This window comes from Alexandromys fortis, unplaced genomic scaffold, assembly GCF_014885135.2.
Source record: "Alexandromys fortis isolate MF-2015 unplaced genomic scaffold, M_Fortis_MF-2015_v1.1 scaffold_2_1_26212458, whole genome shotgun sequence".
Classification (NCBI taxonomy): domain Eukaryota; kingdom Metazoa; phylum Chordata; class Mammalia; order Rodentia; family Cricetidae; genus Alexandromys; species Alexandromys fortis.
This window is the reverse complement of record NW_026067930.1, coordinates 7,103,509-7,115,778: the sequence shown is the minus strand read 5'-3', so window position 1 is coordinate 7,115,778 and position 12,270 is coordinate 7,103,509. Positions and strand designations below refer to the sequence as shown.

General features: G+C 43.3%; 1 protein-coding gene across 3 annotated transcripts in view; it reads left to right on the top strand.

Annotated features, from left to right (window-relative positions):
• Positions 1-12,270, top strand: part of Khdrbs3 (KH RNA binding domain containing, signal transduction associated 3) — a 137,396-nt gene that overhangs the window by 29,230 nt on the left and 95,896 nt on the right. The window contains exon 1 of one of the 3 annotated variants that reach the window (XM_050145281.1): positions 9,587-9,725. The exons of the other annotated variants lie outside the window; for them this stretch is intronic. The gene's annotated coding sequence lies outside the window, so the exon portion shown is untranslated. Of the gene's footprint in view, positions 1-9,586; positions 9,726-12,270 lie in introns of those variants that run through there. 3 annotated transcript variants of the gene reach the window in all.

Here is a 12,270-nt window from a genome sequence, read left to right as displayed (position 1 = left end):
GGGGTGTACTTTACCTTTTAATCTGCCATTGTATGAACCTGGATGTGGTTAGACAGTGGAGGAGAGAGGAGAATGTAGAGGAAAGGGTAGTTCATGCAAATAATGTGTGTGTGTGTGTGTGTGTGTAGGAAGGTAGGTGTGTGTAGGGTAGGTAGGTGTGTGTAGGTAGGTGTGTGTCGGTAGGTAGGTGTGTGTAGGTAGGTAGGTGTGTGTGTGTGTGTGTGTGTGTGTAGGTAGGTAGGTGATCCAGATAGATAAATAATGATAGGGGAGTAAATGAATGAACCCTGGCAAGAAAATGGTGCTCAGTGAAGAGAGCTCTTGAGCAGATTGTTTTCCTAGATGCAAGAAACCATGGAGGCATGGTAATTCTGTGCTGAAAATCCACATATCTTCTACATGTGCTGTCTGTTTCCGTATGCTAACCCATTCCAGTCTACGTACCTCAGAACTGGTGTGTTGTCCTTCATAGTTCTGTGGTCAGTGGGTCCTGCCTTAGAGATTCTCACTTGGACTCCTTGTGACCGTCAGACTAGTTGGGCCTGCTCTCAGCAGGGGTCTCTCTGGGCCAGGCTGCTAGATGCTTGCTACTGGCTTTTGGCAACAGGAACTCAGGCTGGTGTTGCTGGAGTCCTTGCCAGTTAACTGTCAGCAGCTTCACCTTGGCTTTGGCTTCTTAGAGCCACAGGAGCAGGTTTTCTAGAACCTGGCCCATGAACAAGCATGTTGGGAGCACCTGGAATGCTTCTTGTGCCCTTGGCCTGCTGTGCTCTTTGACACAGCACAGGTCTGTTTCTTCATTTGCTCCCTACTGCTCAGGACCCTAAAGCGAGCCCAGGTGGAGGAGCTCCTAGATCTGGTGGTGCTGTCTCCTTGGGAGGAGTAATGGCAAGATTGGGGCCATGTTCATGGCTCGGATTGTGATGCACACAAAATGGGGCTCATCAGTTTACAAGGTTGACTGTTCTTTCAAACGCAGTTGTACTGTTGGGTTTTGGATGCAGAGACTTCCTCTGACTCTGAGCATCTCTTGTACCTTCAGAATATCAGTTCAGCTGCCAGCCCACAAGTTCGTTGGTGGGCTCAGAAGGTTTTTTGCAGAGGTGTTATCTTAGGACCTCAGCTTTCTTCTCATGTGGCCTTTTCTCTCCTTTGTTACTGAGTTTTTGTGGGTGCTGCCAAGGCTTCCAGGGTTTTAAGTGTTTGCCTTCTGTATGAGTTCAAACTCACTACCTTTAACACAAGCATCTCTCACCAATCAGAAGTGTCATTCCAGAAAGCTCTTTGTCTGGCCTGGAGAAGTGAGCCATAGGCACAGCCTGTGGAGTCTTTAAGAACAAATGAAGAGGGCATTTTAATGTAACCACCCATCTAAGGAGCAGCTGTTAGTGAGCCCTCAGCTTCTGCTCAGCGGGTGCTCAAGCAGTGAACCCCCATCTTGTGTCAGTAACTTGTCAAATAAGCCTTGTCCCTCAAGCCTTTGAACAAACAAACAACAACAACAAAAAACCTGCTTTTTATTCTTCCTTGATGGTTCTGGAAACCCAGAACCATGGCCTCGCACTTTTTAGGCAATACAATTGTAACCCATTTTTATCCCCTTTTTTAAAATGAGGAAAGTGCTAATCCAATAAGCAAGTTGCTTATATGAGGTCATAAAGTTGGAAGTTCTCTCCTTGCTATTTCATCTGACTCCCCAAAATATATCATTCTGCTAATAATTGGGTTGCTATCCTGTGGCTTCTGTGTTCTAAGACAGAAGGAGTCTGGTCCTCTGTACTGAGCTTCCACAGTGTAGTGTGGCTTCCTCCCCTTCCTCTGCTGCCTGTGGACCTGGCTTTGTGATTTCTCAGGTGTTCACTGAAGAGCAGGCTGCATAGGAAGGGAAAGATGGCTTCAGGGGTCACAAACTCAGACAAACACCCAGTTCTACCTACATTATGCTGTTCTGAGAGACTGAAGCCTGTATATTGTTGGAGCCACACACAGCCCTCGCCTTAAAGAGAATATGCGATTATTATCCTGGAGCCATATTTCTGTGAGGGTGACCCAGGAACACAGAGGTAGATTACCCTGAATTCCATGCCTCAAGTGAACACAGTTTCATGAAGTTTTATAGGTTAACAGAACAAAGAAGCTGTCAAGTTAAGGCATGTTTAAAATACATTCGTGGATACACGAGAAGGGTGAGGACAGCAAGATGGGGAGCTTTTCTGTAGTTCCCAGCTGCTGATATGCTCAGCTTTGGTTGCTGCAAACTAAGGGGTCTGCTAAATAAACAGGTGCCAAATGTTTTATCTATTAGTCATGAGATGGTCTGACACAGCGGAGGGCAAGGGAGGGCTGGCTGTTCAGAGGACTAAGGCTAGCCTGGATAAGGAATTGGCCTCTACTTCTCCACATCACTGTGTTCTAATCAATCAGTCCATCTCTGCAGACACAGCTTCTTTCTAGGATTGTCCTCGACAGTACATAAAACATTTTCTTTGAGATGATAGAAGCACTTTTAGTCATCACTAAGGAATGCCTCGCCAGGGGCCTCCTGAGCTGTCCTAACCTTGCATCCTGGCCTGGTCGCAGCTCTTGTGCTGAAAGCCTTCCAAACAACATCTCTGAACTAACTTTCTCCTCCTTTAACCCTGGAGTGAGCTGGAGAAAACGCTTCTGATACAATCTTTGTAGCCTTGTGTGCTCATCTGTCACGACACCGATCGCCCTTCGCTATAACTCTCTCGAATGTCTGACTTCCCAGCTTTATGTGTTAGAAAGTGTGTCTTGTCTCTTGGAGGATCCTGCAGACTTAGACTCCAGCATTGTTAGATGCCCAGTAGATAGGGTGACTGCCAGCTTGCTGGCTGGAGGGGAGCTGCTTTACTGTTTCATATCAGTAGTGCACAGAGGGCACTCATGCATTCAGCCATCCATAATATATTGTTTGCAAGTTCTCTGAGGAGCTGAGGACAGGGACTGGGAAGTAAACCTGCTTGCTGTTCAGATCACATGGGAGTGAGAGGATATGCTCCCTCCCCTCCCCCGTGTATACTGTCTAGCTTCAGTCTTGTGTTCTTGCCTGGACAGAACTTTGTCTTTAAAAATCTTTAAAACCATTTTCATTATTTGTGTGTATGTATGTACACACACATGCTTGAATGGGTGTGGCAACTATTGCAGTGGTTCTGCTCACTGTTGGCTTGAAATTGACTGTGTATGGGATTTCTCTGTCCCCACAACCACAGGCAGTATGGTCACCCATTCGTGTGGGCAAGCGTCTGATTGGAAAGGAAAAGAGGTGGAAGGCACAGAGAACTTTGATGTTGCAGTTGTGGTTGAGATATGTAGGGTTTTTTTTTTTTTTTAAGGCCTTCTCCCTTTTTGTATCTTACTATGTTAAAAGAGAATACATGAAATGTCAAGACAGAAATAATCGGTAATACCCGTTTCTGGCTTTCAGCATTGCTTGCTTATATTAGCTTTCTGTTTCAGTTCATTACAGTGGTCTCGCACAGGGGTATTATTATCTGCAGCCACGTGACTAAAGAGGAAGTCAGAGATTAAGTATCTTGGGAAATCGATGGAGCGCTGAGGGGCTGAGGCTTCCCCACATCTGACCAGCTGCTAAACCAGCCTTTTCTGCCTACACCCTCTGATGTATTAAATCTGCTGGGCTGTGTGCCCTTTTTCTGTAAAATGCTGGTTACACCCCTTTTCCATCTGAAACTTGATCTCTCAGTATAATCTCCTTGTTTTTTTGTAAATTCTCAGATACAGCATAGCTAGCAAGCCCTGCTTTTGCTCGGGCTTATCACCTGCTTATCTTAGCTCCTCCCTTCGCTGCAGTTATTTGATGTCCTTAATTCCCATTCTGGAAACACCAGAGTGTTTCAGTGCATTGTCTATTTACTTCATCTTTCTGGGTTTGAACCTTGCCAGGAGGAGAGAAATTTACTGTGGATTTTTATTTGATCAAGGAGAGTCTTTTATTATGCAGAAATGAAAAAACATTCCCTTTTATGTAGTCCTTATCCCCTCTGCCACCCCAAAATTTAAATGAAATAGAAAAAAATTGTTGCATTTAAGTTAAACCTCACAGTTGCTAGCCTTAGGGTTTTGGTTGTGAGCCTAGCCTTTAATGGCTGAGCCATCTCTCCAGCCCAATAGTTGCTAAGCTTTGACATTAAGTTAAGGTTAACCTTTGGGATTGTGTGTGTGTGTGTGTATCTATATATATCTATATGTCTCAGAAAACCGTATTTCTCTGTTTTGAGATCCAGCATCTCACTTAACTACAGGTGCTGTGTTACTGAGGACAGAAACGTCACAACTATGACATTCAGACTTACTCCTTTAGTCTTTGAAGGCTGTGAGTGCAGAGACCAGGCCAGGAAACTCAGTTCACTGTGAGGTGGCGGTATTTGTCAAGGTCTGGTAGTTTGCCTATATTTTTACAATAGAAGGGTAGAAGTAAGACATGGTTTCCATGTGAACGATAACTGCTCCCTCTGAGTCTCTTCCTGGTCCTCTGTTTTCTGAAGTAATTGGCATTGGTTACACAAACTAGAACTTGCTTCATTAGCAGGTGAAGAGGTCTCAAGATTAGGGCAGTATTGAAGTGAGGGAGGCTGCCTGGAAGAGCAGCTGTCTGGAAAGAACACACCTGCCCCTCTCTTCTCAGGAGGAGGGCTTTTCCCCAACTAAAGACTGGCCACTCCTGGAGATAGGAGGCTCAGAAATACTGCCTAGAAAAGAATGCCCTCAGAACAGGTGGCAGTTACAGTTGCTTAGCTAGTTCATGACAGAAATGAAAGGGACTGAAGTTTTAGGAGTGGGTAAGGTTCTGCGTGTCAAGTATTCAGTGCTTGCCACACTAATCACGACTAGAATTTACTGTTTGATAGACCTTTCTAATCCACAGTGAATACAACATAGTAACCGGTTTTGAAAGATGAGTCAGATGGTTCGCTAGGCTTTAGTAGAAACTTGTAAGTTTATCATGCTTCCACTACATATTCTTATTGAAGAATGTGGTAATTATTGCCCTGATCAAAAGGTTTAGTCAGGAAGGTTCAGAGCCCTTATGCGCCTGAAAGGACGGACCCGCCTTCATTTGCCGCTGTCAAGGAGGAATCGTGTGGATTGGTTTTAGTTTATGTTTTTATATTTACATACCGTTTAAAGTTTCTTACATGTTTGTCTGGTAGGCACTCAGTCAGGGCTGCTCTCATTGCCTTCTGCGCTTCAGCTATGGAGTTATGGCTGAGCAGATACTGACTTAGAAAACAAACAGAAGCAAAGCTGGTTGAATTCCTACCTCTTTGTCTTTCATTCTGTTGTTTTCTTTCTTAGAATTTAGGAACTTTGAACCTCTCAGGCGTTGAAGCCAGAATCCATGAAAGCATAAGCCACAACCTTCACACTTGGCAAGTCTCATAGAGTCCTAGCCACCGAGTGAATCTTGTTTTGGGCAGTTTTTAGTGCGATGTTTCTCAGTTGTGGAAATCATTTCCTGAAGGCTGAGTGCATTTGAAAAGAACAGAATAGAGTACACAGATTTGAGAGGAAGAAACACGTTTTTAATTCATCCTGTGGTAAGATTTATAATTGGTTCATCAGTTGTCTAAAAATACATTTTATGTAGTTTTAGAGCCTGTCCTGGAACTAGCTCTTGTAGACCAGGCTGGCCTCAAACTCACAGAGATCCGCCTGCCTCTGCCTCCTAAGTGCTGGGATTAAAGGCGTGCGCCACTACCACCCGGCTTAATGAATTCTTTAGCCTCAGAGTCTGTGTATCTTCTCAAGTTAGTTTGCACTCTCAAGTACACATTTTGTGGCACACTGTTAGTCTTTCTCACCCTTTGCAGTCTTTTGTTTGTGGCCTTGACTTAGCATGTAATGTATGAATTTTTCACTCCAGTTCACATAGGCATACCTTTAATGGTAAGTGGTTGCATGGCATGTAAGGGAATCTCAAAACCGCTCTTTTCTATCTATACAAGTACCTTCCTAGATTTCTTAAGCCATAAGGATAAGCATTTATGGAACTTCCTGCCTGTCTATAATTTTCCTACCTTGTCTATGGTTTCCTTACCTTTTACTTTTACCATTAGATACTAGATACTATCCTTTCTTTTTAAAAAAATTTAAAACTTCTTAAAGCCTTTTAACTTTACTTTTGGTAGTGGTGTGTATGTGATGCATGATGAGTCTTCCACCCGCCCTCTCTCTATAGTCTGTCCGCCCCCTCTTTTCCTACAAGTCCATTTCCCACATTGGTGTCTTTAAGCTTTGTTTTGTGACCCACTGGGTTTTACCATGGCCATCTGCAAGAGCTTGGCTGTGGGTCTGTTCACTGGGCCCTGATGGACTAGTGGCCACACAAATCAAGATGATGACACCCCCTCCTTTTCGCATGCATCAGTAGTCAGTAGTTCCCCAGGGAGGGATGGGACCTCATTAACTCCCAGGACCAACTGTTAATAGGCCCAGTCTTGTGCAGGCAATCACAGCTTCTGTGAGCCCTTGATTGCAGTGAGTTAATCATACCCAGAAGGTAGTGTTTGATAGCCCTCTTCATTATCATCTGGCTCTTATATCCTTTCCTCTTTTGATATGTTTTCTGAGCATCAGGAGGTGTGATTTGGCTGTCTAGTTTAGGACTGAGCACCCAGCAGTCTGATTCTTGGCGTCCTAAGCAGCCATGAGCTTCTACGCCCCCCCACCCCCATTCATTGTAAATAGAAGCTTCTCCCATCAAGGCTGAGAACAGCACTAATCTCTGTGTATAAGTGTAAATATTTAAAAGGCAGTTTGACAACATGTCTGTTTAGCAGAACAGCGGTAGTAGGGACTTTTGGGTAGTAGTAGAACTGTAGGGCCTGTGACCTTCCCAGCCATGAAATTTGGACCACGTTTACAGTACCAAGCATGTATTTCTCACTGTAGAGCAGGGCTCCAGTCCAGAGACTAATTGGCTCCCCTCACAACATATGTGTTCCTGTTGCATCAGTGTGGCAGATTGATGGTGCAACATGCAAGGTCCACACCTGCACTGATGTTTTCTCCCTCAGCAGGCTATATAACACTTCTCTACACTGTGTATTACAGCCAGCAAGGAGGAAGTCTTCAGTTCATTTCTTGGTGGATTTCCTATATCCTGTATAAGCGTGTGTGAAATCTTCAGCAGGGGTTTTACCATCTAGTTTTGGTGGGCCATCAAGAACACTGGCAATAACAGTACTGACTGGTAACTCATAAAAATATCTCATATCTGATGCTGGCATTTTCATTAGGCCGTGAAGAAATATGGGAGCTAAAGGTAGAGTTTGCTATGTGTGGTTTCTAGGTGTGGTACCAGAAACGTATCATTAATCTTAAGTGCTCTAAACCAGATACCAGTACCCTAACTGATAGGGTGACCAGATGCCACCTATGTGATGTTTTGCTTTCGTATTAAGGACCAGTTTATAATTTGACCCCACTTTTTAATACTTAGGTTTACTAAATTAAGTTATTTCCTTATTATTGTTGCTTTATGCTCTTACTGCAGATGCTAAAAAGCTAGACAGTTGTGCTATCTTGAGGCTGTAGGTTAGTATGCTGTTCTGAGAATACCATAAACAAAACAGGTGACTCAGTAGCTCCATCAAGCATCACTTGGGGCTATTTTTTCTTTTTCCTTTAAGCAACTTCATTTTACATCCATCTTTGCTCATGTTTTGGCTTCATTTGTTCCCAGGCTTGAGATCATAGAGTTTAAAGGACTTAGCTGGTCACAGTGTTTGCATGTGATACCTGTAATACAGTTCCTTTGTCAGAAGCATAATTAACAATATGATTTGTACATCCACTGCCTTCTGGTATTCACAACACAGTTTGTAAACTTAATTAGTTCTTGGAATAGCAAATGGTTTGAAGATGATAAACATTTCTCTCTGAATAATGTGGTGAATGATTATATATTCATAGAAATGTTTACTGTGCTACGCAAACCAGGATGCTGATAGGTACCTTTTGCAAGGTGAGCATCACCTGCCGTTGTCTCCCTGTGCCTTTCACAGGGGACACCAGAAATTTAGCTCAGATCGTTTAGCCTCCAAGAATATTCATTCTGGTTTCATTCCATCAAGAATGTCTATGTTAAGGTCATTACATAGATTGCATTTTCCTGAACAGTGATGGCCATCATTATAATACCTACCAGGAGGAGGGGAAGCAAATAAACACAGTGGAGAGGCCGTGCTGTGATTACCCTCTGCTCTCTACTCTGCGGCTCCCAGGGCTGCCATAGACAACGCCCCGTGCCCAGGGACACTCTTGGGTCTTGTGGTTAGTGCCACCTCACCACCAATACGTCACAAATCTTAAAAAATGAGATTATTTGGCTTTTCAAGACGTATTCGACTAGAAGAATCAAATCAGAAGGTCTTTGATGCCCTACAAGCAGTAAGAAGGTTAAAAAAAAATGCCTAGAAGGAAGCTGGAGCTCATCCGTTCACAGGAGACCTGCTGGGTGGAGGAGAACAAATAAAGGGTGATGTTCCTTATGTCAGCACAGTGAGACTGATAACGTTATAGAATAGCCAAGATCAGAATTCACGAAACAAGTCACTGTCACTTCATTTCACAGACGGACTCCACGTCAGTTGTTAAACGTGTCCCTTACCACTTTACCCATTGAGTTGCACTCTGTGGTAGAGTGCTGGGCAGGGAGTCTCTGCTTCTGTTTGCTTTTATAGCTAGCTGAAGGGCCATATGCATTTGGGGGACCTTTGGGAATCTCATTTATTCCTACATAGCGTGCGTTTGAAATGTGTAACTCCTCATTGGGGCTAGGCATAGACAGCAGTCAGCTCTCTTGAGATTTTTAATATGTTGTCAGATACAATCACCCATATTTTTCTTTTTTATATTTTACTGGATTTAAAAAAATTATCAATCTACTCATAACCCCCAAATATGCAAGCAATAAAATTTCTTATTGTTGGGTTAGTGAGGACTTTGTTCCTTTTCATTTTGTTTCTGGGCTCAGTAGTTTGTGGTGGTCTAAGCCTCTGGGCTTCCTCAGAAACTGTGTTTCCTCAGAGAGCCATTTCCAGGTTCTGAGAGAGCAAATAGTGAGTCTTAGTTCCAGCTCAGAAGCATCCCAGCAAATGATTTCCTTCTGTTCCTCCAGTGGCTTGCTGCAGTCTGCAATGCACTATCCCTCCCTCCCTCCCTCCCTCCCTCCCTCCCTCCCTCCCTCCCTCCTTCCCTTCCTCCCCCTCCCCTTTTTTTTTGTTTTTCGAGACAGGGTTTCTCTGTGTGTAGCACTGACTGTTCTAGAACTTACTTTGTTAGACCAACCTGGCCTCAAAATCAGAGATCCCTCTGCCTCTGCCTCCTGAGTGTTGGGATTAAAGGTGTGTATCACCAGTGCCTGGCTATGTGGCACTATTTCTAAGTGACTTCAGTATTTTCCATTTTTGCATTTTCTTAGTGTCTGTCTGTCTGTCCAGTCTTTTGTGTTAGATCCTTTCTACTAAAGCAGCTGGTGTAATTTCTGTTTACCTGGGTAGATCCTGACTTGATGGAGGTGGGTCTTGTAATAATAAAGAAACTGCCTCGGCCCTCATAGGACAGAAAATTAGGTAGGCGGAGTAGACAGAAGAGAATTCTGGGAAAAGGAAGCTTAGTAGAGAAGTCGCCATGATGCTCCCACTCCAGACAGACGCAGGTTAAGATCCTCTCTGGTAAGCCAGCTTGTGGGCTACACAGAATATTAGAAATGGGTTAGAACAATATGTAAGAGCTAGCCAATAAGAAACTGGACCTAGCCGGGCCAGGCAGTGTTTGAAAGAATACAGTTTCCGTGTAATTATTTCTGGGTATAAGCTAGCCATGCGGGCGGCCGGGTGCCGGGGACGCAGCCCTGCCGCTCCTAATTTCAACACTGACTGACAAGCTCATTTGGAAAGTTCTTCAGCTGTGGGGAAAGCTGGCTGTAGTCTTGCATGCTAGACACCATATTAGAAGTTCTAGAGAGCCTCGGTGGTCCCAGCAACCATGAGCACCACACAAAAGACACGGTATAAGAAGACAGACTGAGCTGGAGTGAGAGAAACTTAGACCATGAGGTGGGGTTTGCAGAACCTCTGCCCATTCTCCAACAGGGTGCACCTCAGTGGGTGTGGAGCTAAGAGAACAGTTTAATAACTGACACCGGAGCGCTTTTTGTGACACAAAGTGACAGTGGCTTCTATTTTGTTAATTCTAATCTTGGCTATTCTTTAATGGTTGCCAGGTCTCACTCTGATACCACGAAGAATACCATCGCTTACTTATTCCTGTTCAGCAGTCTGTATTGATGCGTGCTGTCTATATTCAAGGTGCAGAAAGGGGTTTCGGATTTTCAGAGATGAATAGCAGTTTTAAGTGTCTAGGAGCTAGTCAGTGAGACAGATTGTGAAAATGTGTAAATCTCAAGGCTGAAAGGAACCTTCGTATACAGCTTGCTGTCAGATGATTGACGCTTCAGACATTGCTGAGAGGCTGTTCTAGACTGGGCTCCTGGTGAGTCTAAAGCTCTAAAGCAGCCACTTCTAGATTAGCCAAATGCTGTTCTGTGTTAGAGTCCTCATGCCTGTAAATGGAATTGATGTGCCTTTGCAATTTCTCCCTTTTTGTCCTGATTCTCCTATGCCTTCAATGTTACTCTCTCCTGTGTCATTTTTCCTATAGTATAAGCATTGGAGCAATTTTAGCTGCTTAACTAGGCATTGCTGACCAGCCTTTTCCCTATTATTGCCCATTCCGTAGAACTCTTTAGGCTTTTCCTCGTTTTCCTTTCTTTTTTTTTTTTAAATATTTATTTATTACGTATACAATATTCTGTCTGTGTGTATGCCTGCAGGCCAGAAGAGGGCATCAGCCCTCATTACAGATGTTTGTGAGCCACCATGTGGTTGCTGGGAATTGAACTCAGGACCTTTGGAAGAGTAGGCAATTCTCTTACCCACTGAACCATCTCTCCAGTGATACCTCAGCTATATTGCTCATCTGCCTTTGTCTTGTGACTTTTGATGAGCCGGTTGCCATGGGTGCTGAACCCAGCACCTGATCCAAAAACACCAATGGTCCTATTGGCTTTGGGGTGTTCATCTTAGCCTGTCACTAGCTCATAGATCATCAAATAGTGCTTAACACAAAAAATAGACAACAGAACACCTTTCTAAGGTAGTCACGTAGACTTTGTATGATTCTGTGTCACTTGCACAGACAGGCCCTATAAGTAATGAATGAGTCACACATTGAGCCTCAGAGTATATTTGGCAAGTAAAACCTTTGGGATGCATATTAACTAACCTAAATCTTTTAACCTCGTCGGGAGAGTTCCCTCAAGCTTTAGGATATACATTTACTCATTTTTAACAGCTGCATGCATCTATATAAAGATGTGTCATGTCCTCTGAGGCCATAACTATTACAGCATATGCTAATTGATATGGCAGAAGTATGTTAACTTTCTGTCATGCTTATTAAATAAAATCTGACAGAAAGGACGTTTATGCTGCCATGGTATTTTGTTATTCAGTATCTTACACTTGGTAGTTTCCAGGTGGCTAACATGACTGGGCACGGTGTGTGTTTTATATTTCATTTCAGCCTTCAAGTGTGTTGGGAGGTCTTTGAGTATGTGGTGAGGGGCCTATCTCTTAAGATTCCTTGATGCCTTTGATCTCTTCTAGATGTTTCCTGTGGGATCTAGTTGTAGCCTTGGCTCATTATATTTATATGTTCTGTTTGAAACAAGAGTGACCCCTTCAGATAATATCATACAATAAATGGAATTTAGTCTCTTACACCTTTTTCCAAACATTTCTTTGCTTTCACCTTTGTATGTGATTATGGACCTGATCTAAACCTTTGGTAACCAGATGATAAATTCTACTTTGATTTTATTTTGAAATCAGTCACTGCATTTATTATTGTCCATCTAACCAACAGAAAAATACTCATTTGTAATCTTATTAGCCGCAAAAGTAATAGAGAGTAAAATGCTTGTGTGATATGGTTGTTATAGAATGTTATTAGTGCAGTCATATTTCTATCTCAACGTGTGATAATGTCAGCGGGATAAATGAGAAAGACATTGAATCTTCACACAAAGGAAATGGGTTTTATAATGAGTGTGGTCTGAACAGAACTAATCTCTTTCTTGGATCATTACTCCACCTAATCATAAAACTTTTTTTAATTCAAATCCTTGCAGGGTTCTAATTGGTGACCTCGGAGCCT